Source organism: Sus scrofa, chromosome 8 (assembly GCF_000003025.6).
Source record: "Sus scrofa isolate TJ Tabasco breed Duroc chromosome 8, Sscrofa11.1, whole genome shotgun sequence".
NCBI classification, from domain to species: domain Eukaryota; kingdom Metazoa; phylum Chordata; class Mammalia; order Artiodactyla; family Suidae; genus Sus; species Sus scrofa.
Window position 1 is genome coordinate 96524791 of NC_010450.4, and position 26167 is coordinate 96550957.

The 26167-nt window shown below is 40.9% G+C and overlaps 1 protein-coding gene across 4 annotated transcripts in view; it reads right to left on the reverse strand.

Moving 5' to 3' along the window:
• JADE1 (jade family PHD finger 1) overlaps window positions 1-26167 on the reverse strand; it is a 355916-nt gene that overhangs the window by 316574 nt on the left and 13175 nt on the right. For all 4 annotated transcript variants that reach the window (XM_021100682.1, XM_021100683.1, XM_021100680.1 and 1 more), the window contains one exon: window positions 15694-15824. The gene's annotated coding sequence lies outside the window, so the exon portion shown is untranslated. Of the gene's footprint in view, window positions 1-15693; window positions 15825-26167 lie in introns of those variants that run through there.

Below are 26167 nucleotides of genomic sequence, written 5' to 3' on the forward strand. Positions count from 1 at the left end.
ACATAAAAACTGGTCCCAGATTGGTACATGACAGAAGCAAATCTAAACCATTCTCTAGGGCACAGAAACTTTATAGAAGAAAAAAAAATTCCAACTGAAGACATGCTCACAAAGCATATGTATAAATAATCTGCCTTGAGAGAGAGTGAGCAGACACAAAAATCATGAAGGATAAGCATCCCTAAATAATTGAGATAGTAAAATAATCTGGAGTAGGCTATTTTAAAAGAACATCTAAAAAGATTAAAAAGAAAAATGAACTGAAACTACAAGAAAATAACTGGATATTCTGGGAAAAATTAAGAATATCTGTTGATGTGCTAAATTACTAACCCACTGTGAATGCCATGGTATTCACCAAAATTTTAAGCTACTCTGAGTGGCCTGATTCTTAACGCTGCTTCCATCTTATGATTCTGTAATTCTTTATCACATTCAGAGAACAAGCATTCACCAATACAAGGAGCAAAATTAGGAGAATTATTTTATTAGTGTTTCAAGAACTTCTCAACTGAATCTATCCATCTTTCCTTTGAATAATGGGGGATACTAAGGAAGAAAAACATCAACTGAGTTTACCTATTGTATTAGTTGGGATAAAGGTTAAGTTTCTATAACAAAGAGCTCCCTAAATACAGGAGTTTAAAGAAGGTAGACATTTATTACTCTCCCGTATAACTGGCAGGGCAGCTCTGTAGTCACCAGGTCATTTAAGGACTCAAGTTCCTTCTATGTTATTTCTCCATCATAGAGAAAGACATTTTGTCACCCCAAAACATGCCTCTCTGGTATATTGATTATTTTTAAGTTGGTTATTTTTAAAAAACAGCAGATATGACAGAAGCTCTGAAAATTGAGTAGAAGTTAATCGTTCGTGAAAAACATTTACATTTATAAGGGAAATCTCCATTTTTAAGGGTGTCTCCCTTTCCGTACCAGGAAGAGAAGGATGACTCTAACTCATAAGAAACTCTTATTAATGGAGAAGGCAACAATTATTATTATTATCATTATTTTGTCTTTTTATGGCTGCACTCATGGCATATGGAGGTTTCCAGGTTAGGGATTGAATCGGAGCTATAACCTCTGGCCTACACCACAACGGGAACTCCAAGAAGGCACTGATTTAAATCTTCTTAACAACCTTACCCTTGTTTACTGTGCTTTTCCTGGTGACCTCCCATCACTGATTCCCCACTCCCAAAATCTTCTTTTATCTTTAGCTGAAGATAGTATCTAAGGTGATGACTTCAGCCGCTTCAGAGTTACCCAGTATTCCTGAGCATCTTCCATGTATGTAACTGAGCCGGACTCTATGGGACCTTCCCAGGACAGGCCCTTCCCCATATCCTCTGCTTTAGCCCCTCTGAAGTACCTAGGTAATAGTATCCGATGCACATTTCTCAAGTTGTTTCACAGGTGTGAAAACCCCCCAGTGGAACATGTTCACTACTTGATGACCGTGAGTACATAGCACCCAGGCCTCCTGGAACCTAAGGACTGATAATGTAACCCCTGTGACACAGATCATTACCTCACCATCAGCCAATCAGAGAATTGTGCATGAGCTTATCACACACCATGTGAACCCCTTTCCCTCACCTGGCCTTTAAAACAGTTTTGCTGAAACCCTTTGAGGAGTTTGGGGGTTTAGAGCACTAGCCACCCATTCTCCTTGTTTTGGTACTTTTACAATAAATGCTGTGCTTTCCTTCACCACAACCCAGTGTCAATAGATTGGTTTTACTGCGCACAGAACAGACCCAAGTTTGGTTCAGTAACATGTATATGGGAGGTATACATGTTATTAAATTTTGTTTGCCTATCCCCTATTAATCTGTCATATCAATTTAATTATTAGACTAGAACCTAGAACTAAAGAACCTAGAAGGGAAAATGTTTCCACCTCTATAGTGCATTCTACTTAATCTTCATGGTCAAAGTGGAGTTGTGGAAGAGTCTTATTTCATTGCAGGGGCAAAGGGCCAGACCAAATGGGAGCATTGGCCTACTATTTTAAGGCCAAGTTCTGGAAATGGCACACATCACTTTCACTCTCATCACCTGGCCTGCCTTCAGTTTTCCTGGGTATCTACCATGTATACGTGAGGTATACATGTTATTAAACTTCTGTTTAGTTTTCTCTTGTTAATCTGCCTTTTATTATAGGGAAGTCTCAGTCGAGAACAATGAAGGATAAATGGAAAAGTTATCACTCACCATTCTTTCTCTCTACCTTTCCTCACAACAGACTCCCATCTATTTCTATTGGATCTACCAACAAATAGCTACTCATCTCCCTTCTTACCTCATTTCTAGCTCAGTTTCTCATCATAGATTTCTTACAAGGATGATTGCACAAATCTTCCTTTCTTTCTCCCCTCCAAACTATCCTCTATAATGCTTCCGAGTGATCTTTTCTAAAACACATATCTATCTATCTATCTATCTATCTATCTATCTATCTATCTATCTATCTATTTAGTGTCTACTTTGTGGCATGCACTGTCCTAGGTGTTTGGGATTCAACAGCAAACAAAACAGATACAGATAATCTCATGATGTTTACACTTTCATAGAGCGAGACAAAGCAAAAATAATATACAAAATAATGAGCACATTATAAAGTATGTTAGATGGTGATAAATACAAGCAAAAAGGAAAAAGTAGAGCAGAGTAAGAGGAACTAAGACTGTTAAAGGTGGGTATGGGATGGTTGGCCTGGACTCAAGCTGATTGAGAAGGATGTTCATTAAATGAGAAGGCAACATTTAAACCAATACTGAAGAAGGTGAGGGAGTTAGCTGTGGAGATCTAAGCAAAGACCATTTCAAGAAGAGGGATAGCTGAATTATAAAGACCTATGGTGGGAGCCCTCCTGGCATGTTCAAGGAACAGAAAGGAGGCCAGTGAGGCTGGAGAAAAATTAGTGAGTGTAGACAGAGATGAGATCAGAAAGGACTATAAAGACTTTGGTGTTCACTCTGAATCATATGAGAAGCCACTGGAGAGCTTTGAACAGAAGAGTGTCATGATCTGACTTAAGTTTGTTAAAGGACCACTCTGATTGTTGTATTGAGAGTAGACTATTGGGGGAGGGGCTTGGGGAAGGAAAAGTGGAAGCAGGAAGACCAGTTAGAAAGCTACTGCAGTATGGAAGGTGAGAGATGATAGAGGAGTAATAATGGTAAAAGGCTATGGATATATTTTGAAAGCAGAGCCAACAGGATATGATGTAAGATATGAAAGCAAGAGAGCAGTTAAGGATGAGGCATGGTATTTGAGGCTAAGCAAATGGAAAGAGTACATGCCATTAACTGAGATAAGGAAAACTGAGGGAGGGGTTGCATGACATTTGTGGGGGGTAGATTACGAATCTGGTTTTAGAAAAATTAACTTGAGATGTCTATTTGACATCTAAATGAGGAAACCAAGAAACCAACTGGATATGTAAGCCTGGAGTTCAGACAAGAGGTCTGGCCTGGAGATACAATAATAAAGCTAGCAGGTATATATGTGTATACACTGTTATAAGCATTTCACATATGCTAACTCATTTAATCCTCACAATAATCCAAGAGGTAGTAGGAAATATTATCACCACTTATGTTACAGATTGGGCAAATGAGGTACATAGAGATTAAGAAACTGAGGTCACAAAGGTAGTCTGTGGAAAAGCCATGATTTTAATCCAGGCATGTAAGTATCACAATCTATGCTTTGAGCCACAGTGATACAGTGCAGGTAATAAATTTGAGAATCTTCAGCATATGACAGAAATTTAAAGTGATGAATCTAGATGAGATTACTAAGAGAATATGATAGCAAAAAGATGGTCTGAGACTGGTTAAAAATAAAGCAGGGTAGGATGGAGGGAAGTACGTAGGAGCATAGATGAAATGAAATTGGACTGGAGTCGATAAATTATATGAAGCTAGTACATGGGGGTTCACTATACTCTGCTATTTTGTGTATGAATAAAATTTTTCATAAAATTTAAATAAATTTTATTTTAAATAAAATTTATTTTTTACTTAAAGTAAAAAGCGAAAACAATGACAGAGAGATGAGGCAGAATTATCAAAGGAGACCAGAAAACACTACAATGAGGCAGGAAGAAAACTAGTAATGTGGTATCTGGAAAATCAAATGTTCCAATCGGTTACTGTTACATAACAAAACACCCCAAAACTTCATGGCTTAACCAAACAACAATCATTTAATTCACCCAAAAATCTGCAATCTGAGCAGGGCTCAGTGGGGACCTGTCATCTTCACTCCAGCAGAGTCAGATGCCAGCTGGGGTGACTCTTCTGGGCCTAAGGACCCATCTCTGAAATGGCTCACTCACATGGCTGGCAAGTTGCTGTGTCAGCTGGGAGCTCAGCCAGCATAGTCCTATCTTTATCTAGGGTCAATCCCCAGATTTACTAAAGATAAGTAGTGCAAAGGAGAATTACTTCTTCAAGCATGTGCTGTACACTCAACTGACAAATGACCCTTCAGAGGTCACTGAAAAAGATTCCACTGATGCTGGAATTGTTTTCTTTATAACAATTACAGGAAATGAGGAGAACACATTTGTTATCTAGGTCTTTGTAAATGCCAGGAGAGCCCTTGGACTTTACAGTTAAGAGATAAATGAATTTTGCATATACCCTTTGGTCACAGCTCCTTAGAACTTCTCCTTGGTAAAATACTTTAAATATCTGCAAGAAGGAAGGAAAAGAGTGAAAAGATGTGGACAAATCCTGTGTCTCTGACAAATAATAGGCAACCAGCAAAAACTAGTTTTTCCCTAATCATCTTATTCATGATTCAAAATAGTTCTGCTCATGCGTTTTTAGAAGGTATTTTACCATGAATGGGCCAGGTGGTTGTTCCTCATCAACACTGTAAGGTGCTAACTCCATTAAAGCCCATCATGGTTCACTAGCAAGTTTTTAATACTGAAACTGATGTCCAAAACACTTTGACACTTCAAAAAAAAGAATGGAATGCCACTTCAAAAAAGAGGATGGAATGCCAGTGCTGTGTCCCCTCCCCCCACCCCAAGTACACCTGGGAAGTATAGAAGGGTAGGGGATGACTGATCCTAAGACAAATGGGTCACCCCATATGCCTCTGAACATATACTACTGGGACAACTGGGCTGCTGCAAAAGAACCAAGGAGGAAACAATTTTTAAAATGTATGGGGAGAACTGAAAGGCAAGTTTTGCTTTTACTTCCTCATTCCTGCTAACTTGAAAATACAAAGGGTATCTGAAACTATCAGATGTGACTTAGCACATGCTGTGATCATGATGCTATATTTCTGCAAGTTATGTCTTTGCCTGGGTTTATTATCTGAGAACAGATTTAAACAAGCCAGTTTTTCTCTGTGGTGAAGTCTCTAAGCGCATTGTTCTCAACAATAGGGACCCATCATTGACCCATGTCATTGGCCAAGAGTTGAAGTATTTCTCAAACATTCAAAGAATGGAAATAAGTCTTGGGAGCAGGTATTAACCCTCTCACCTTCTGTCTTCCACTGGTGTAACTTAGTCAATCACAGTAAGTTAATGAGGCATTTAGAGAGCAAACTCTACTTCATTATCAACATAAAAACACCTCTCCCCATCACTTATTAGTGCCCACCATCCTCTCTTTCGTTTCCATCTCCTGACTTTTCTCTACCTCTCAGATTTCCTTTATCTTTTTTTTTTTTTTTTTTTTTTTTTTTTTGTCTTTTTGCCATTTTTTGGGCTGCTCCTGTGGCATATGGAGGTTCCCAGGCTAGCAGTCGAATTGGAGCTGTAGCCACCGGCCTACTCCAGAGCCACAGCAACGTGGGATCCGAGCTGCATCTGCGACCTACACCACAGCTCACAGCAACGCCAAATTCTTAACCCACTGAGCAAGGCCAGGGATCAAACCTGAAACCTCATGGTTCCCAGTCAGATTCGTTAACCACTGAGCCATGACGGGAACTCCTTCCTTTACCTTCTTTACTCTAATTCTACATCCATCCCCAATGTGTAGGGTTTTTCCCCACACCATGCAATTTGTGACACCAGCTTGGTGTCCTACAATTCATTCTGACACTATCTACCTGGATATAGCATCAGATCCCATAGGTTAAGGACTCAGTCCTACAGGACTGCTCCCCCCAAATTTCAGATGCTAATGGCAAGACCAAGTTGTCACCTTTGCTTCTTACTCACCAGCTATAGATCAGAGGTTCCAATGACCCCCTCCTTGGGTGCAAAAGAATACAATTAATTCGCTAGAAATGCTCACACAACTCAGAGAAACATTTTACTTACTAGATTACCAGTTTATTATAAAGGATATGACTCAGGAATGGCAGTCAAAGAGATCCATAGGACAAGATACAGCGAAAGGGCTTTCTGCCTCTCTGAGAGCACCACTCTCCCTGAACTTCCAGGTGTTCATGAACTTGAAGCTCTCCAAACCCAGTCCTTTTTGGGGTTTCATGGAGGTTTCATCACAGAGGTATGATTGACCAAATCATTGGTCATTGGCAATTGAACTCAATCTGCAGCCCCTCTCCCCTCCTTGGAGGCTGGGAGGTCAGGAGTGGGACTGAAAGCTCCAACATTCTAATCACGTGATTTGTTCTCCCAGCAAGCATCCCCCCTCCTTAGGTTACCCAGGAACTTTCCAAAAGTCACTCATTAACATAAAAAGCATCCTTATTGCTCTCATCACTTAGGAAATTCCAAGGGTTTTAGGAGCTCTGTGCCAGAAACAGGACAAAGACCAAATACATATTTCTTATAAATCACAATATCACACTTAACACTTCTCAGACTCCAGCTTCTTACACCTTCTCATCATCACTTCTGTCTTCATTCTGCATTCTCTTAGAGGCCTCATCTTCTAAGACCTCCTGGTCTTAGATGACTCTGCTGTTGCCTTACCACTGTTGTGAGAGTAGCGGCAGTGGTAATAGCTGTGGTAGGTGGAAAAAGAGCACCAATGGCAGTGGCAGTAGTACGAGCAGTCAGTAATGGCACAGCAGTATAGTTAACTTCAATTATTATGGTAGCCTCCTAAAACTTTTCCCGAGCCTTGATCTTGCCCTTTTTACACCCTTCACATTACTACTAATGTAATTCTTCCAAAGTAGAAATTCAATCATATCATGCCCTTTCAGTCTTCTAATGGTCCCAGTGAACTTGAAGATAAAGTTTAAATATTAGTATGGTATAAAAAGCCTGTCATCACCCAGCCCTGTCTATTTCAGCCCCTACGTGTGTCCTTTGCCACAGCCATCCCAAACAACTTTCATTCTGCCACACTGGCAGGTAATTTCTCACCTCTATTCCTGGAATTCCCTTCCCCTTATCTTCTGCTGGACCACCAAACCAACTGACTCCCATTATCCTTCCAAAAACAGCTGCAATGAAGTTTTCTCTCCAGGAAAATAATCCCAAGTCTCTAGGCTACATCAAACAGCACATTAAAATAATAATAATTATTATTTTGCTCTTTGTTAATTTCTTTGGATCCCTCTTTCCTGTGTGCCCAATTGTTAATTGCAAGCATGTTAGAGATACTCAAGAAAAGGTTGAATGAATAAATCAATGAATGAGTGAATTATAGCTCAATTATGGATTAATAATACACTGCCTTTTTTTTTTTTTTTTTTTTTTTTTTTTTTTTTTTTTTTTGGCTATGCCTGTGGCACACGTAAGTTCCTGGGCTAGGGATCAAACCTGTGCCACAGTGGCAATCCCAGCCATTGTAGTGGCAATGCTGGATCCTTAACCCACAGGGGAACTCCTATACCAGTTTTCCCCCTTGTGCCACAGGGGAATTCCTACACCGGTTTTCTTTTTTCCAGTTCCAATTTGCTTCACCTACTCAGGTTGCTCATAGTCTAGCAGGGGAGACAGAAATGTAAGTAGATCATCCTATTATAATAATTTTAGAGGATTCATGGACTCTCTTAGGCTCATCCAGGAATCCCACATTAATAACAAATAATGACGAAATGGACACACCAGATAAATGAAATCACACATTATTTGGTGACATATAGTGTCAGAGCCTTGTCAGAGAATTTGCTTTATAATGTAAAGGTTTGCTTTATAAAATAAAGAGCAGAGCCACACCTGCCCTCTAGGCTGACAGTAATCCACCAGGCAGCGCCACCACTCAACCAGTTTTGAATCTACCTACTTGAAGGCACAGTGAAATACCTGATAAAATCCTTTGTCATAATCCTTTTCTTTTCTCAGCTCTACTAACCTCATAAATGTTATTTTTAAAAATTACATGCCAGCTTTTCATTCCTCTGGACTTTATCCATATACAGCCTTGAGAGTCTTTTCCTGGGTCCTTTGTGCTCTAGCTGTTTTCCATGGAAAATTTCCACTCTGGTTCTCTGATCTTGCCTTACTCAATTGGTTTCTTTTCTACTTTCTCCAACTCTGTTTTCGGCAATCTAATTCACAGGGTGTGATTGCTCTTATCAGTACCTGCCCTAAGCTCTGTTCCCTGCTTTCCCTAATCACAAGCCTCTTATACCACATCAAGCTTTCTTTTCTCACCACTCCTTCCTCTACCCTACATCAGGATGGCATTTTCCACCTTCCTCTTTATCAGCTTTCTGTCTAGTCTTGCCCAGGCAGCAAACGCGAGTTCACCCTGAAATGTCATCTCCAAAGTCCACACATATGTTGCATTTATATCCTTTGTCTATATAGTGGTCCCTTGGTATCCACCAGGGTTAGTTTTCACAGATACCAAAATCCTGGATGCTCAAGTCCCTCATATAAAAGAGCACAGTATTTGCATATACCTATGCACATACTCCCATATATTTTAAATCATCTCTAGGTTACTTATAATATCTAATACAAAGTTAATGCTGTATAAATAGTTATAAATACGATGTAAAAGCTATGTAAATAGTTGCTGATATATAGAAAATTAAAGTTTTGCTTTTTGAAAGTTTCTGTTTTTTTTTTTTTTTCTCAAATATGTTCAATTCATGGCTAGTGAATCCATGGATGCGGAACTTGTAGATATGGAGGGCCGCCTATAGTCAGAGAAAGTATTACACAGCATCATACAACTTTGGGATCTGCGTTCCTACATTCCATTTTTTTTTTGGCAATTGGTATGACCCCTGTGTGAGGTAATTGGCTCAACTATTTAGAGCTGTCATTTCAAGCTTTTGGGAGTTATAGAACCCCTTATCCAAATAAAATCTTAGTGCTAGCAAGTAGCATTTAAAATACTGACTTGGGGGAATATTTAAAACATTCCTACATGGCGCAGCAGGTTAAGGATCCCGCATCACTCCAGTTGTGGCACAGTTTAGAACCACAGCATCAGTTCCATCCCAGACCTGGGAAATTCCTCATGCTGCAGGTATGGCCAAAAAAAAAAATTGTTTTTAGGAAAAAACCAACCAACCAACCACTGACTTGCTCTGGCTGACATGGATGGGAATTCCCAAGCCCTCTTTGCCTCTCATTCCCATCACCTGTAGGGATTATGCAGACCTCAAGATTGGAAAACCACTGGGTTAGAGCATATTCTAATGAAGCTCAAGTAGAAAACTCCACACCATTGTTCCAGTTTTTGCCACAGGCCCTGAAGTATCCTGGAAAGCAGCATAACAATGGTCAAACGGGCCAACTCTGGAGAAAGACTGCCATGGTTGAGAGCCACAGACCCCCTCTCATTAGCTGAGGCTCATTGGGAAATTTACTTAACCTCTCTGGACCTGAACTTTCTAATCTCAGGACAGAGATCATAATGGTTCCTGCCCATTTGCTTGTTAAAAAGGATTAAATGAATGCATAGGTGGAGAGAGCTCAGAAGAGTGTCTGGCTGACCTAGAAAAGTGGTAAATAAATATTTGGAACTGATATGATCCAAAACCATACCCTATCTGTAAAGAAGACCTGGGTGCAAAATGTAAGTGGCTCAGCTCAGCACAGCCCTATTATCATAGAACACAGCCTGTGTCAGCAGTCAGCATGGTCCTCCTCCTATATAAGATACCACAAACTGTTCCTTTGTAAACTATATCTTTCGGTGCATAAAATGGTAACTCGGGGCCTTAAAAGGGGACACTGGCATCATCCAATGGGGTGACTAGCTCTGCAAAGGTGTTTATTTCCCAAGGTTAAGTAGAGATTTAGGACAGGTGAAAAACTATGCACAGTGCACAGCTTTTTAACAGAAAGGGACTAGGCTATTTGATTAGACTTATAAATCTAAGGTTAATTAGGAGTTGAGCATTGCAGCTCTAGGAAATAGGGTACTTGACATGTTTGTATATTTCTGAATCTGTCCCCTGTTTATAGCTACAAACATATGCCATTAATTTATGATTTTCCTTCTACAGGCTTCACCAGGGTAACACAAATAGAGATTAGTCATTAAACCTAGGAGGAATTTGAGAAGAGGACATAAAATTTAAAGAAGGTTATACATTGAGAGGAAAAAGATGATGTAAGAAGTAAAGGCAACAGAAAATTAGCTGCTAAATCTTTGGGATAATGCACTTTTACAAGTTGTTTTTAATAAGCCTCACTATATTGTACTTTTTAGTCTGTGGTCCTCCAAGCTAAGCTAAGTGATTCCCAAGAGAAGGGGAGAGGCTTTTCTAAGTAGTGTAAACAGATCTCTCAAATGAGTTAAAAAAAAAAAAAAAAAAAAAAAGCCAAATCTTACCTTCTCTGAGTTTGTATTTCTTTATTACTTTATTACTTTTTGTCCATCAAACCTGCAGGGAATGTACAGTGTATAGATATCAAATCTATTTCCTGAGAGCCTGCTTTCCCAACTAAAACCTGGAATGAGAAGATGTGACCTAAGGTTCTTCAGGCTCAGCCTGAGTCAGACCCCTTCTTGGCCAGTGCAGGAAATGTGGAAATGGCTTTGTCAGCATCTTCATGTGTATCCCTGACTACAGTAGAAAGAACTGATGATGATATAATCTACATTCCCCATCCCCAATTCCAAAATCCAAAATGCCCTGCAACCAAAAGTTTATTTCCATAAATTTGGTACAAAAATGCATTTGGTGGCAAAATCTGACTTTTTTTTTTTTTTTGCTTTTTAGGGCCACACCTGCAACACATGGAAGTTCCCAAATGCTAGGGGTCGAATCGGAGCTACAGCTGCTGGCCTACACCACGGCTCACAGCAATGCCAGATCCTTAATCCACTGAGTGAGGCAAGGGATCGAACACACATCCTCATGGATCCTAGTCAGGTTCATTACTGCTAAGCCACAATGGGAACTCCCCTGACCTTCTTGACATATAGCTGAGTATACTCATTCCTTTTCTCACTTAGGTGATAACCTGTACATTTGTTGGTGGAAATGTGATTGTATTTGTTTTGGGATGCTGACCCAGACACCACTGGAAATATTATACAATATATGGGAATGTACCATTTTACCTTTCTAATATCTAGAAAATTAAATTTCTGAATATATCTAGCCCACTGTGTTTAGATAAAGGATGGTGGGCTTGTCCTCAGTGTTCTGAGGTGGGAAGAGGTCTGAAAAGAAAGGACACATTCTGGCTCTGCAGAAAGAAACCTGAACTGCAAATCTAGAAATGCTTCAGATAGATGGGAACTCAAAGCGATCTATGGGTATTATCTATCTCAGCATGAGGAGCAGGAAACTAGAGCAGTGAGTGACAAAAATCAGTCAGCAGCCATACTCCTTGACCCACTATACATCACTGCCCACCAGTCCAAGCTGAGGCCCAGCTGCGCACACAACAGAGGGTACTGCCACGCCTACCTCCTAGAATCCTTATCTCAGAATCCACTACTGGTGCTTTTGCTAGCATCTTCATTTTTTTCACTCTTTCTCACTCTCTCTCTACTTTAAACAATTCCTCTTCTATTCTTTTTTTTTTTTTTTTTTGTCTTTTTGCTATTTCTTGGGCCGCTCCCGCGGCATATGGAGGTTCCCAGGCTAGGAGTCTAATCGGAGCTGTAGCCACCGGCCTACGCCAGAGCCACAGCAACGCGGGATCCGAGCCGCGTCTGCAACCTACACCACAGCTCACGGCAACGCCGGATCGTTAACCCACTGAGCAAGGGCAGGGACCAAACCCGCAACCTCATGGTTCCTAGTCGGATTCGTTAACCACTGCGCCACGACGGGAACTCCTAAACAATTCCTCTTCTATTCTTACAAGTTTCATACTAATCTTCACTCAGAATTCACAGTGGTGATGGTAAGTTTAGGAAATCTAAAAAGAACAATATTACTTTCATTCTGGTTATGCTTGTTTTATTTCTTTATTCTGGATTCAGACTAGCTGGATTCGAATTATGATTCCATTTCCTAGATATGTGACTGTAGGTGAATAATTTAATCTCCTTGTGCCTCAGTTTTCTCATTTATAAAATGGAGATAATAGGCACCAATCTTATACAGTTTTTGAGAGGATTAAATGAGCTAATACTACATGAAGCACTTAGAACAGTGCTTGGCAAGTTGTGAGTGCTCCATAAATGAAAGCGACTATTATTTCTGCGGGTGTCTGCCACTGTCATCTAAATGAGCTCCATACACTGATAATATTTTTTTTCTTATAGGATTCCTTATATCAAATTTCCTAAGATAGTACCATAAGAACTTTTGCTTGTCAATAATTATTTGTTAGTGAAGATAAAAGTAGAAGAAAACAACAAAAAATAGATCCACAATCAAAACCTCAGCATGAAATTACAATTAGTTTTCATGACATTGCTGACTATAACATTCTGATGATATGCATAGTTTTCTCCCCTCCTCTTTCTAATTTGTTTTAAAAGCTAAGAAATAAAATAAAAACAGGATAATAAGACACTTGATATACAAATTTCAAAATAAAATCATCAGGCAGGGACAAATCTTTGAGGAAGTCATTCATATTATATTCATATTTTTGTTTTCAGGATACCCATTTCTTAAATTAATGTAAATCATATTAATCACTTTGGATAGACCATGATGGAGGATAATATAAGAAAAGGAATGTATAGATATGTATGACTGGGTCACTTTGTTGTATAGCAGAAAATGACACAACACTGTAAATCAACTATAATTTTAAAAGAAAATAAATAATAATAAATAGCAATAAAGTAAAATGTATCCTTAAAAATATTAATTACATTGTCCAGCTAGGAATGCACTAAGAAAAATTAATTCCACATTCACTTGAACCACAATTACTTAAACATTGTAACTAGGGAAGAAATATTTTCAGTGACACATCCTTTCCTGTCTCACAAAGCTCTTCCATTCAAAGTGAGATCTTGGAGTCTTGATCTTTTCCAAGATATCAAAAGAACATCTGTTCAAACTAGCATTTGGGTCATCTCCACAAATGAATTCATAATTTTCAGGTGCATTTTCAGTGCTCTCCACCCTATGTCCCTGATGTTGTGGAAAGACTGGGAACCCTACACGCTCAGTACTCCTCTCTCATCTCCTGCTCTGACTGTGGAATTAATGTTGGGGCAGCTGTGACTTTTTTCTAGAGTCAGTCCTGATTGGACCAACTCATATTTGTCTCAGTCAAATTCACCTCCACCCCATTTTATTTATCAAAAAAGTACACATCAAAAAGAATGCCCAACTCAAGGTAAAAAAAAAAAAAATCACAGCTAAATGTAGGTTTAAAGCTGAAGAGACTTGAGATTGAAAAACTGCCAGTTCTTACTGCTCACTTACTCACATGAGGGTTTACAGCTCCTGAAATCATGCCAGGACTTTGAAAATGAAAGCTTGCAGTTAGAAAACGATGGCTCATGACAGCAAAGATCAGTCATGTGATAGGCCAAGCATTTTCCGTCATTGCCTTCTTCAATCAGACAGGGCTCAGAAACAGAGGTTAATCGGTCAGATAGCATCCACAGAGGCTGAGGGCAGCAGAATTCGGCTGCAGCAATTAATCATTTAATTGCTTTCTGATTCACTTTAAATGTCTTTTAAAAAGATATTAAAGAAAAACATTATTGAAAGAACATTTTACACTATTTAATAAAGATCAAATATACCCTTTGTGAACCAGAAAATAAATGGATCTCTAGCCCAACTCTGTTGCTCACTGTTTTCTTGGGCAACATTTACTTATACAAAGGAAGGAATGACAGTGTCTCTGCAGCAGGCAGAGCAAAAGCATGTACGAAAGCACTTAGGAAAGAAATCAAGGGTGTAAATAAAAATAGGGTTTTGTTTGTTTAGCTGTTTGGGTTTCCAGCCTACAGAGTGGGGCGTATGACAGGGCTTGACAGGAGAGCCTAGAAACATAGTAAACTGGATTTCAGAGGGCTTTGAATGCTGAGATGAAAAAGCCTGGACTTGGAGTTCCTATTGTGGCTCAGCAGTTAACGAACAAGACTAGCATCCATAAGGACATGGGTTCAATCCCTGGCCTTGCTCAGTGGGTTAAAGATCCAGCACTGCTGTGAGCTGTGGTGTAGGTTGCAGATGAAGCTCCAATTAGCCACTAGCATGGGAACCTCCATATGCTGCAGGTGCAGCCCTAAGGAGACAAAAAAAAAAAAAAAAAAAAAAAGCCTGGACTTGATCTAAAAATTAGGCAATGGGAGCCACTGAAGACTTCTGAGCAGAGTAAGCAACATGAATAGGGAATTGCATGAACTGTGGTGTCCACCAGCTTTAGGTTATCATTCTAGCTGGTATGAGCATGTTATGATCTTTCTGGAGCCTCCCAAGATGTACAATGGAAGTAATACCACTGTTTCAGGGTTACTGAAATACTAGAAATATCATGTAACATACACCCCAGGGCTTGGCACAGAAAAAGCACCTAGTAAATGGTGTTAGCTGCCCTCCTGCCATGCTCTGGGTAGGCAGGTCAAAGAGAAATAGATGGGAGGAGGGAAACCAGAGAGGTCCAGGTAAGAGCTAAAGAGCCTACACAAGGCAGAGTACAGGCAAGGAGAGGGGCAAAGAGAAAACAGGACAGGCTGTGAAGGACACAACAAAGGTAGAACCCAAGGAAATGGAGGCTAAGAAAGATGAATTTGCCTAGAGCCATTTGATAATGACTGGACATGACTGAGGGAAGAGTGGAAGTCAGCGAGACTCCAAGAAGCAGGCTGAGATAAGCATTATAGAGGTCAGAGAGATGCAAAATTCTACTAGGTCCAAAATAAATAATAAATGTAAATAAGTGCCTAATATTGACTTTGCATTTCTAGAATGACTACAGAAATAATCAAAACCATATTCCTTTCTGCAATGATCCTATCTGAATTCCCAATAATAAGAGCTGCCCTGAGAACAATTTTCAAATCCACAGAGCCAGATGCTTTGGGCGATGACATTACTTCCCCTGAACACCTTCACCATGCTCCCCTTCGCCTCCCAGTCCTCCTCCACCCCAGACATCCCACCATTTCCGCAGGCACTTCCAGCTTCATCGTCGTCACTCACTTTATGATCCTCTCAGCACAAATAACTGCTGATGCTTTCTTCAGGCTGGAACTGCCTTCCCCCACAAGACTTGGCTGCTTGGATAACAGGTAGAGAAATACCTGGCACTTCAAAACAGCAGGGCAGCACCTAATAACTCATCGTACCTGGCACTTTCATTACACACTGCATTAGAAATTTCTTTAGGATGCAGCCTTAATAATTTTGCACCACTCTGCTCAATGGGGATGAATATTACTTACTTACACATAGGGACACAGCCACTCTTCCAGCACAAGCTTCTGTTCTCATCTGGGTCATAGTGGGTTTCAGCTGTGTCAGCTCCATGTAATTCACAAAGGAATCAACCCATAGGCACTCTCCAGTCACACATGTGCCTGTAGGACACACAGGGGAAACTTTACAGCGTATATAAATGAACTTTAATATTGCAGTATACCTTTTGGGATGTATGTCTAATTGTTAGAACATGCAGAAAAGCTGACAAGCCACTTTGAGCCTTTTTGGAGGCCTCTGCTTTGCACCAGTTGCCCTAGAGAAGCACAGGATTGTGCTGACTTCCCACTCACCACCCTCCTGCTCTCCCTATGGGAGTGTTCCTACCCGAGCTTCTCTGGAGCACTGAGAGGTTTTAGTGAGACTGTTGGAGCGATGGGGTTTGGGTCTCTGCATACATCCCTTTTTCCTTTAAAGTTGTTTTTCTTGAGCATCTCTGAGAAAACACTGAATATAGTTTAACTTTGTTTTATCCTTAACTTCAGGACAAATGTCATGCTGACTTATCTCCAGTTAATGATATACTTCCTATGCAACCTGACTGGCAGAATAAAATAACAAAACTCGGTACGCATAGTGATTTATAAGTAAAATGTTTTATGCTTTACAAAGGGAAGTGGGACATGGGAATGGGTTGATAACAAAGTGAGGCCAAATATTGTTTAAAAATCAACTCATCATAGATTGGAAAGTGTTACTTCTGATTTCTTTGAAATATTCTTAATTCAGAAGTACTTGGCATCAAGCAATAAATGGGCTATTTGCATGGATGATCCTCTGATGGTGTGCAAGTGTTTTTTCTTTTCAAGTTATTCCTGGTTCAGAGTGGAGACTGGAATCTACGGTTAATGTTTCTACTTTTTTTTTTTTTAAATCTCTCTGGGCCAGAGTAATATTAATGATGAACATCTACTACTTCCTTAGTGCTATTTCTATTTTACTCCTTGTCATCACTCTGTGAAATAAGGTACAATTATTACTCCTATTTTACAGATGAAGAAACTGAGCCTTAGAGAATTCAGACAACTTACTCAAGGCAAGACAGTGGTAACTGCAAAATCAGAACTCAAATCCAGGTCTCTTTTATACCAGAGTAAAAGTGGAAAGTCATAAGAACTCACTGGGACAATGGCATCTACAAATGACATTCCAGGAGCATTTACCAAAATTCTAGCTTGATATCCACAATAAAGGGGAAAAAAACCTCAGTAATTACTGCTATGAGTTTGATTTCACATAATGTCTGAGCATATAATGGCCTTAACAATTTTAGAAAAAAGTACATCAACTCTGTGATATTTATTGACTTCTTACTCTATAAAAGGCATACAGCTAACTAATCACTAAATGGAGGAGGCTGGGTGTCAAGAAGAGTAAGATGCATATTTCTCAAGATATCTACAATCCAGCTGGGTAAACAAGTCATAAATACACACAATGTATACACTGAGATGATATCAGGAAAGGTATTGCAAAGCTTGATGAGATTCATTACTAACTTAACAATACAGAGCAAGAGGGTGAGGCTGAGTCAGGTGCGGAAGTCTTCTCTCCAAGCAGGAGTCAGGAGTCATCAAAGAAGACTAGATTGGAGAGATGGGACTTGAGCTAGGAACTGACAGAGGGGTAGGTAGCACTTGCTGAGCCTGGAGATTGCTGGAAAGTGGAAGGGGCATCCAGGAGAAGTGAGAAGGCATCCTTGTCCTGGGTATAAGGTCACCACAGTCCTGTGTCATTATACAATGCTTGAATGAAATGCAGCATGAGCCCAGAGAGTCAACACTGACACACTGTTATAGACTGAATTGTGTCCCCTGAAATTCATGAGATGAAGCCCTAATCCCCATGGGGACACAATATTTAGAGATAGAGCCTCAAAAGAGGTAATTCAGATTAAACAAAGTCATAAGGGTGAGCCCTTCCCAATGTCCTTACAAGAAAAAGAGACACCAGAGAGACTCAAGCGCAAAGACCATGTGGGCACATGGCAAGAAGACAGTGATCTGCAAGCCAAGGAGAGAGTCCTCAGGAGAAACCAAACCTACCAACACGTTGGTCTTGGACTTATAGCCTCCAGAATTGTGAGAGAATACATTTCTGTTGTTTAAGCCATCCAGTCGATGGTATTATGTTATAGCAGCCTAGTAAACTAATACACAAACTTTTATCCGTTTCACACAGAACTTCCCTGTCCTGGCTGGATCTGCCATTCCCACACTACCCTGTGTTAGAGGCTAGAAACTTGGAGTAGCAAGTTTCTAAGCCTGTGGACTATTCCATTTGGTTATCACGAAGACCTCTGCTGGAATGCTCAAACAAGGCAAAGATGACATAAGGCAGTGCACTTCAAACTTCCTATGGTGAAGAACCAGTTTTCCCTCATTCCTTTGCTGACAGATACATGCATGATCTTACTGTGAACATGGAGTAGGCAGCAGCAGCCACACCATGCAAATTTAACAACAGGTGTATGGATATGGCAGCCAGGCAGTGGTGTACTGGTAAATGTTCGGCACTCAGGGTGGTGGGGTGGGAGGAGTCCTGTTTTATAGCATTTGCCTATCTGCAAGATAAAAATACCTTCATCCATGACTGATTTCAAGCTACCAAGCTGAAGTCACTGAGGCACAGAGATGGAAAGAAATGTCCACAGTCAGCTCTCTCTAGCTGGTACCAACCACCTCTAGCCCATAACAGTGGCAATGTACAATTCTTAAAAAGTTTTTAAATACTTACTGTCATGTTTGTACTTAACTCCTTACAGAAGGCAAGTCACACTTTACATAATACTGATACAATATTTTTATTTTTTATTTTTGTTTTTAATTTTGGCCTTATCCTTGGCATGTGGAAGTTCCCAGGCCAGGGATCAAACCTGTACCACAGCAGTGACCCAAGCCACTGCAGTGACAACACCAGATCCTTAACTTGCTATGCCATAAGAGAACTCCTGACCTAAATTTTTTAAATGTAGAACTCCCCAGATAGGACATACAAAGTCATTAACTCCCTGTTTTGATAGGATAAATTCTGGACCCACAAAGTTCTAAGAAAGCATTTTAAGAAAGGGCCTATTTACCCAAAATTAGCTATGAAGAAATGGCAGAAGCTCAGCTCTTGTCTTCTCTACCTCTTTTTTTTTTCTTCTCTTTATCTAGAAATATTATCTCAAAGACTTTCTCCCTATCCTTGACTTTTTCCCTTCCCTTGCTCTCCCTTTCCTAAAGGATTGTTCTTCCTAATACATTGCATGTATTTAGGGCTTGTCTACCCAGCTGGATTGTAGGTGCTTTCTTTGTTCTCCTCAACATCATAGTCAAGCACAACTTTCCAATGGTCCACTCTCTTGCTCCTACAACTTGGCTTTATTGTGGGAATGGGATCCTAGTCTTTGTTATAAGAAGTAATTAGGGGATAAACCCACTCAGGCAAATCAAGCAGATTTAAAGAGCCTACAGGGTTACAGGCAGAAAATGGAGAGTTGTATTAGCTCTCTTTATCCTTGCTTTCCCAGAACCAATTCAGCTTTGTTCTTTTTTCTTTTTTTCAAACACAGAGCCAGCCATTAGTAGAACAGCCAAAGCCTGTGGCATACAGAACAATGATTGGAGTGGGAGTGACCAGCACTGAAGTCCAGGCAAGAGGCAATCAGGACTAACCTTGGGAGGTGGCCATGAGAATAGAAACAAAAACACAGATACAAACCATAGCCATATCTGAAGTAAAATCAACAGGACTGAACCACTGATTAGAGACAGAATAGCAAGGGCAAGGGAGGAAGATGGTGCAAGGTTTCAACACTGACTGCAGCCAGATGAGTCATCCTGGAGCTAAGCTACAATTGAGTTACTTAAATGACAAAAACCTTGTTTGGCTCCAAGCCCACTGCACATAGCAAAAAGTCTAAATTCCTATATAAAGACTGCCACAATTCTGCACAAAGTTATCAGCAAGCTTGAACACATTCATTCATTTAACAAACATTTATTGAACAGCTATTATGTATTATGCTGGATCAGGAAATCAAAAATGGGGGAAAGGCACAGTTCCTGACTTTGATGAGTTCAAATAAATCAATATTCATATGCTCAAGCTCTGTCCACAACGTTCTCTTCACTGAAATCCGTTGTTTATTGAGTGCTACTCTATGCCAGAGACTGCTTTTGACCCTAGAGGCCCAGTTAAGTTATTTCCATATTCATTTTCCAATCAGACCTGTGGATTATTGATTTGGGATTGTCTGCATAGTGAGCTGAGGTCAAAGGGAATCTCAAAGGGGAAAGACCGGAAGAGGAAGGGAACCAATACCAGACTCTTGGAGTAATGCCTACAGTTCAAGGATTAGAATAAGGAAGAAGAGCCAGAAGCAGCCAGGGGAATAACCAGAGAGGGAAGAGAAAAACAAACGAGTCATGGATGCTGGGAGTGGAGAGTTTCAAGCATAAAGAAGAATCTGAACTGTGTTCAATGTGGCTGAAAGCTAAGGAAGAGAAGACTGAGAAAGGCACCACACAGACACTCATTTCAGGCTGGAGACGGAAAGAAGTTTGTGGCAAGGAACAGATCAAAGATGCCCAACAGAGCGAGGGGTGCTTTATAAAGACTCTGGAGCAGGAATTGGGAAGATACAGACTTAGTGAACACAAGTGAAAAGGTTGGCCTTAGCGAGAGGAGAGACAATTCTTTCCCATGACCATGAAGAAGAAAGGACTGAAGCATATGTAGAGAAAAAGGTTGTAAAGGGAGGTCACAGAGGCCCCAGGGGTGTTTGAAATCAGACAAGACCAAGTTTGAATCTCATCTCTTCCACTTACTTTCTGCATAATATCTGGCAAGTTGCTGAAGCTTTCTGATTCTTAGTTTCTTCATCTATAAGATGATATCATGGAGTTCCCATCGTGGCTCAATGGTTAACGAATCCACTAGGAACCATGAGATTGCGGGTTCGATCCCTGGCCTTGCTCAGTAGGTTGAGGATCTGGCGTTGCCGTGAGGTGTGGTGTAGGTTGCAGATGTGGCTCAGATCCTGCGTGGCTGTGGCTCTGGCGTAGGCCAGCAGCTACCGCTCCGATTAGACCCCTAGCCTGGGAACCTCCATATGCCACGGGAGTGGCCCTAGAAAAGGCAAAAAGCCAAAAAAAAAAAAAAAAAAAAGATGGATATCGTATATTTATGATGTAAATACTTATGATGTATGTATATATCGTGCCTTTCTCATACGGTTGTAGTGAGAACACATTGAGAAAATATATGTGCCACTGGTTTCCCCCTTGCCTTTTCAGCTAAGGTATATATGGGGTGACAAAAATAAATTCTACAGGCCCTTCTCCCTCTCTACTCATACAGCACTATGGCCCTCTGCAAAGTACTCTTGAAAATGTGCTCACAAGTGAGTCCATCTCTCTGAGCTCCATGGGGTCAGCTACATCTTTGCTGCCCCACACTGTTCCAGCTGAGGTCCTAGATGCCGAATCCAAACATGCTGCCTTGCTGAAGCACCCTTTTCAGTTTTACTTAATACCTTTCCCAAACCCAGTCTCCACCAGTCTCAGCCTGGGCCTGGATAACAATCTGAGGGAAAAACATAATGCAATACCTCATACTGTTCCTCATCTCTCATGACCAGGTTTGAGTCAGGCTCTGGGAGTCTCTCAAGCCTTCATATGAACACATTTTTTTGTAGACCCACCACATTAATCCCAATCTAGATTACAGCAAACCCTGCCATGCAAAACAATCTCAATGAAAGTTAGATCCTTTTCGGGACTTCCCGTCGTGGCGCAGTGGTTAACGAATCCGACTAGGAACCATGAGGTTGCGGGTTCGGTCCCTGCCTTTGCTCAGTGGGTTAACGATCCGGCGTTGCCGTGAGCTGTGGTGTAGGTTGCAGACGTGGCTGGGATCCCGCATTGCTGTGGCTCTGGCATAGGCCGGTGGCTACAGCTCCGATTCACCCCTAGCCTGGGAACCTCCATATGCTGTGGGAGCGGCCCAAGAAATAGCAACAACAACAACAACAAAAGACAAAAAAAAAAAAAAAGTTAGATCCTTTTCTCCATTAATTCAGCACCATCGTTTCACTTATACTTCTGATATGCAATGACCTTTCTCCCATCCTCGTTACATCTGGGTTTGACCCAAGTGCACAAAAACTTGGTTATACTGTATATAGTGTGCTGGTAAATGTTTAGCAACCAGCTCTCTGGCAGAAAAAGTCTGATTTTGTAGCGTTTGCCAATTATCATGGTGTAAACATTCCCACCATGGCTAATTTCAATCTACCAACATAACATTGACCACCTTGCAAAATTCCTCAAAATTTAGCAATCAGTTCTCCCAAGCTGGTAGAAGCTGCCTCTGGCACATTATTCAACTGGTCACCTGGAAATCCTGGCTAGTAGTGTACTGACACAGCTCTGAAGTTTCTGTCCATTTAATAAAGTCCAAGCATATCCAGCTACCGCTTTGCAAAGACAACATTCCACCCCAACTGTATTGCAATGGGGATGAACTGCAACGGCATCGAGTCTCATTTAGGGACCATCACTATTTTCATGTGGTTTGGGAAATGATTGTGTTTAAATGGCATTTGGACATTTTAAAGGAAACAGACACACCCTGATGGGTGAAATCTCAGGGATAATCAGTGAACAAAAACACTGTCACCAAGTAAGTAAACAGTGACAAGTTTATAAGATGCTGTTGGCAGTAGCTGGATTTCTCAGTGCTGAACACTTGAGTTGGGCATGGTGGGAGCGGCTGGTTAGCCATTTGTCAGGCAAAGTCAAAACAGCCCTCCAGCTACAGCACAGACGGCAGACTGCAGCTCGTCAGCATTTTATTTATGACTCTTAATTAGCAAGCAAAAAAGGAGGGAAGAAGTTTCCAGCTTGGGATATACATACTTATACATATATATTTCCCAGAAATTGTCTTTGTCAAAATAATTTAAATCCCCACAACCCTGAGAGGTAGACATAACTTACATTTTATATACTGGAAACTCCATTCTAGAAGGTAAATAAAACTATCTTAATCTCGCCAATGAAGGTTCAGATAGGTAAAGTGACTTTTCCAAGGTAACACGACTAGAACATGACAGAACCAGGACCAACATCTTCAGACCCTAATGGAAAGGCTCTTTCTGACCACACCATGGCTGGATCTTACCTGGCACGTCATAGGAGTAAGTCCATTGACTTGGACTAAAAGAGAGTTGATTACCAAACTCACTAAATTCATGAATAAACTTCTCGTTCTTATGATTAGAATTAATTCTTTGGAGGGAGGGTAGTTATTGAGTGAGTGAGGAATGTAGGATAACTGAGTGAGTAGGTGAGTTCCCTGCCTGCTTTTGAAGAACCTGGGGTTTTGCTTTGCAACCAACAGAGTCTAATCAGGCACAGAGCAGGAATGAAGAGTTGGATCCTCACAGTACATGAGTTCAAAGTGACTCTGCTCTGTGGAGGAGTCTTTGAGCTGTTCGGCCTTCAAGTGATTGTGAGGTATAAGAAGCATCAGAAATATGAACAGACATGGTAACTATAAACATGAAGGACTGTTTCCATCAACCATCTCTATACAGATGGCATTCAGAAAGGATGGCAGTGATTACTTCTGATCACTGATATGACCCCCAAAAAACCCTTGATACTTATATATTAAAAATTTTATTGATATGTCACCTTTATTATGGGTTTATTTTGATTTTTAATTCTAATGAAACCTAAAAAACAAAGTGTTTCTATTATTCTCAAGGGTCCCATGTTTCCCTAAATAATGAACTGGAAGGCAGCAACTTCCGAGCTCTCTGAAGAAGTGTAAGGTCACCAGTAGTTCTGGTTCTTTTCTCTCGCAGGGACAAGGAATTAACTTCTCCATCTCCTTGAAGATAAGCATGGCCATGTGACTTACTTTGGCCAATGAGATATGATCAGATGTAAAGTGTGTCACTTTTGGATGAGAGACTTAGTTAAAAGTCAGTGCAGGATTGTGCAGGCTTCTTCCCCAGTTGCAGTGAGCCCAGCAGCACACGCTGAGATGACAGACTGTCTGCCAATTAGATCCTAGAGTCACTCTGACAAGGAGAATCTTTCCTGAATTTTGGAAGCTAACGTTACCAAAGCCTAACTTCCCCTGTCCTGCTAGGAGAGAATTGTTCAGTGAAAGAGGAGGTTAACTAAAGAAGAAAAGTAAAAAGTCAAAGGCTGAAGACTCCTGGACATTTTGAATCTCATTGAGGCCTAGCACTCTGAGTGAGGGAACACTCAGTATCTAAGGTACTAGTCTTCCCAAAGTGATCAAGAGAAGGTGGAAGCTGGAAAAATGAATCCAAACTTTCAGATTTCCAAAGAGATAACTGAAAAGAATCTGGACTCCTTGGAACCTAATAAGAAATCTGAGGAGTTCCCATCATGGATCAGTGGTTAACAAATCTGACTAGGAACTATGAGGTTTCAGGTTCAATCCCTGGCCTTGCTCAGTGGGTTAAGGATCCGGCATTGCAGTGAGCTGTGGTGTAGGTTGCAGACATGGCTTGCATTGCGCATTGCTGTGGCTGTGGCATAAGCCAGTGGCTACAGCTCTGATTAGACCCCTAGCCTGGGAACCTCCATAAGCCATGGGAGTGTCCCTAGAAAAGGCAAAAATACAAAAAAAAAAAAAAAAAAAGAAAGAAAAAAGAAAAAAGGAAATCTGAGCTGAACACGAAATTGAGATTGAGTCAAAACAATTCAACAAGAGTGAATGCCCACTCCTTATATAAAACTCTGACACGGCAGGAGATGCTTAGTAAGAGTATAGAAGCCCCTTCTCTTTTAAGGAAGTTACAATCTAATTAGTGAGCTCAAACAACATCAGGGAAAATCAAATAATTTTTCTCAAACTTCAAATAATGACATATGTGATGCCATGAAGCAGTGCAGTTAGTGACCAAATTCACCATGTACTGAAATCTCTATAGATGTGCTGAAGGGACTCAAATCACCACTAAAAATCAACCATAATTCACACCCTGCTTTATCCTCACATCCACAGTTAGTATACACCGGCAACACCTTATGGCTAAGACTGGCTAATATTGGAAGAGATGGAGGGGACATTCAGGACCTCAAGGAAAAAAAAAGAAAAAGAAAAAGCTCCACAAGTTCTTGGTGGCTCAAATGGAAGTAATCAAAAGCAAATAAGCCCCTTGTGGGGCCTGCCTCATTTTGCTACATGCCCTCAATGTAACAGTAAAACAACTAGAGGAAGGCAAAGGCCAAAGCCAAGAAACTGCAGCAGCTATCTTTCCTTCATATCCTGTGTGCTTCCCTCACCCCTGCTCCAGATGGCTTGACCGTCACACCCAGTTTTGCTGCCAACTCAGTGGGCAACAGGTAAGTTACTCATTGTTGAATGTGTTAACGGCATTTAGAAGTAGCCCTGTCTTTGGATTAAAATATAAAGTCAGATCTCATTATGGAAAACTTGATTACAGTAGGAGATTTGCATCTAATCCAACCAAAACCCTCCCCCAGCCTGGCCCTAACAAATCTGCACTATTCAAAATTGCATGACATCATGGTTCAAATGAAGGTTCTATTCCCCTTTCTCCAAGTCTGTGGAATTATGAGTGTAAAATACCACCCTTAAGATCATTCCCCAAGTTGCATGATTGAATTCCTGCAAAGAAGAAAAGAGATGAAAAATTCATCTTTTACTAGGTTTGAGCAACCCACAAGGGCAGCAGTACCCTGACCCTAGGACACTCAGCATTATGGAGCCTGAGAACACTGCTGCTCCTTCTTTTGTATGGAGAAAGGGGCAAAATGTCAGTCAGTGCTTTTCACATCCACAGCCCTCCTGAAAGGAACTCATGCCAACTCTCTACTAGGCTGGGGAGCACCTGAGCAGGTCTTTAATAAAGGAGATTCAAGGACTGCCAATCACGGTCCAGCTCATCCTCTGGGAGGCAGTCAGGCCTCCAAAGCTCAATCCAGACAGGGACCATGTGATTATGTAATGAACCAATGAGACTCTTTCTCCCTGTCCCCCTCCCCCTTCTCTCTCTATCCCCTCTCTCCCCTTCTCTTTATGAAAACTGAATGGGAAATATGGGGAAGATGGTCATTAAGTGGGAACAGAAGCTGAAAAGATGTATACAGAGAGCACAGACCATGTAGGAAAGCTATGGGAAAGGGTTTCAGAGTGCCAATGTTGAGACTAAGCTAGAGAAATGAACTACTGGAGTTCTGTCGTGGCACAGTGGTTAACAAATCCAACTAGGAACCATGAGTTGCGGGTTCAATCCCTTGCCTTGCTCAGTGGGTTAAAGATTCAGCGTTGCTGTGAGCTGTGGTGTAGGTCGCAGACGTGGCTCAGATCCTGCGTTGCTGTGGCTCTGGCGTAGGCCGGTAGCTACAGCTCCGATTACACCTCTAGCCTGGGAACCTTCATATGTCGC